Source organism: Mytilus californianus, unplaced genomic scaffold (assembly GCF_021869535.1).
Source record: "Mytilus californianus isolate M0D057914Y unplaced genomic scaffold, xbMytCali1.0.p SCAF_6, whole genome shotgun sequence".
NCBI lineage: Eukaryota > Metazoa > Mollusca > Bivalvia > Mytilida > Mytilidae > Mytilus > Mytilus californianus.
The window spans coordinates 70,663,330-70,665,163 of NW_026262712.1; the positions used below are offsets into that span (position 1 = coordinate 70,663,330).

Here is a 1,834-nt window from a genome sequence, read left to right on the forward strand (position 1 = left end):
TTACTTTTTGTGAACTAAGTGCTTTATTTGCAAACTGCTTGAAGCGTGGTTTATCGGAAATTCCTCAGAATCTTCGAGAATATATAACTAAACTCGAATTACCTGAAAATGTTATTACAAAGATAGGATCAAAGGCATTTAAAAGATATGATGAGCTACTAGTTTTACACTTAGCAAACAACAAAATAAGTATCTTAGACAGTGATGCTTTTTTGGCTTAAGCGAACTAAAGGTACTTTCTTTTACATGAAATCGATTAGATCATACAAGATATCCAAACAATGTTTTCCGTCCGCTAAAAAACATACAAGAACTTTATCTTAATCGAAACATGAGAAATCCACCTCCGTTTGAGCAAGAAAAACCTTGTAAATATTCCGATAAAGTCTTCAGCTGGATGGTTAATCTGACAATTCTGTCAATAGATCTATGTGGAAGCTCACAGTTTGGCATCGGATTTCTTAAAATGATGCATTTGCACAAGCTTACATTTGATCATTGTCTAGTTTGCAATTCAACTCGAAAAACCGTTAGTAATTTTCGAAATTGCAATGTCACTGTATTAAATCTGAGTCGATGCGAACTGTATGAAATGAGTGAATCTATTGACGCTGGAATTTTATATCTTTTTTCAAATGTGACAAGTCTGGATTTATCAAACTCGTACTTAAGCTTGAAGCACGCCCTTAAGCTTTTGTCGCCATTCCGTAATAAGAAAATTGATATGATAAATTTTCATCGTGTAAGTCGCAATTCTAGAAGCAGTCCAGATAATCCATTTAAAATTGTTGTTACAAGTGAAATGATGCAGTTTCTAAGAACTATCTGTGTGAAAACTCTCATCATCTCATATAAAGGAATCGTAGATGCAAAACCCAACTCATTATTTGTTTTTGATTAACCGGAGTGCTTTGAAAATATTGTATTGTCAGCAAATAGTTTTTGGTTGGAATACACTATCCAATACATCGAGGTTCTAAAATTATCAAGTAGCATGATTAATCTTCGACTGTTCGAATATTCATACGTCCCGCTGAAGTTTACAGATATGAACTTTATACTCCCGTCAAATTCAATGATCTTAAACAATCACATGTTATATACAGATAGAACCCTAAACAATATCACGTTTTACCTTCCGCCAAACCTGAAACATCTGCGATTCAGTCATGCAATGGCGTCGTCCAAATTGTTGACCTTGATTATTAAAAATACACTGGCACTGAAAATCTTAGATTTATCGTATGTTTCCTTTAAAGAGTTTTCTGATATTTTCATGCCTGAAGGTAGCGTTTTTGGACACCTAGATTTTTCAGGAATAGATTCAAGACTTTATGTTGATAAAGGAGTTACTGCATTAATGGTAGAAGTAAAAACTCTCCTCGTACGTGATGCTAAATTAGATCTTACATTTAGAGAAAGGAAAAATATTTTTAAATATTTAAGAAATCGAACAATTAGAATTGATATTTCTCATAATCACCTGTTGACCCTTCCGAAAACATTTCGTTTCATGTCCAATTTAGAACACATTGATTTATCTTATAACTCATTTCGACATTTACCGAAGGTATTGACATCAATATATAATCTCAAAATAGTAGATTTGAGATTTAATCAGTTACTAACCTTAGACAAAAAAGTTACACAGTGGGCTGACGATGTTTGAAGAAACACAATTTTTCAATACTGTTCGCAGGAAATGAATTTGCTTGTAGTTGTGAAATTGGACACGTTTTGAGGTGGCTAACACAAACAAAGGTTTTATTGGACAGAGACAGGCATTCATATTGTCGATTTCCTAATGGAACAAGGAGAAAGATTATAGAGGTCA

At 33.3% G+C, this 1,834-nt stretch overlaps 1 pseudogene; it reads left to right on the forward strand.

The window, feature by feature from the left end:
• Nucleotides 1-261: 261 nt before the first annotated feature.
• Nucleotides 262-1,834, forward strand: LOC127705895 (uncharacterized; annotated as a pseudogene).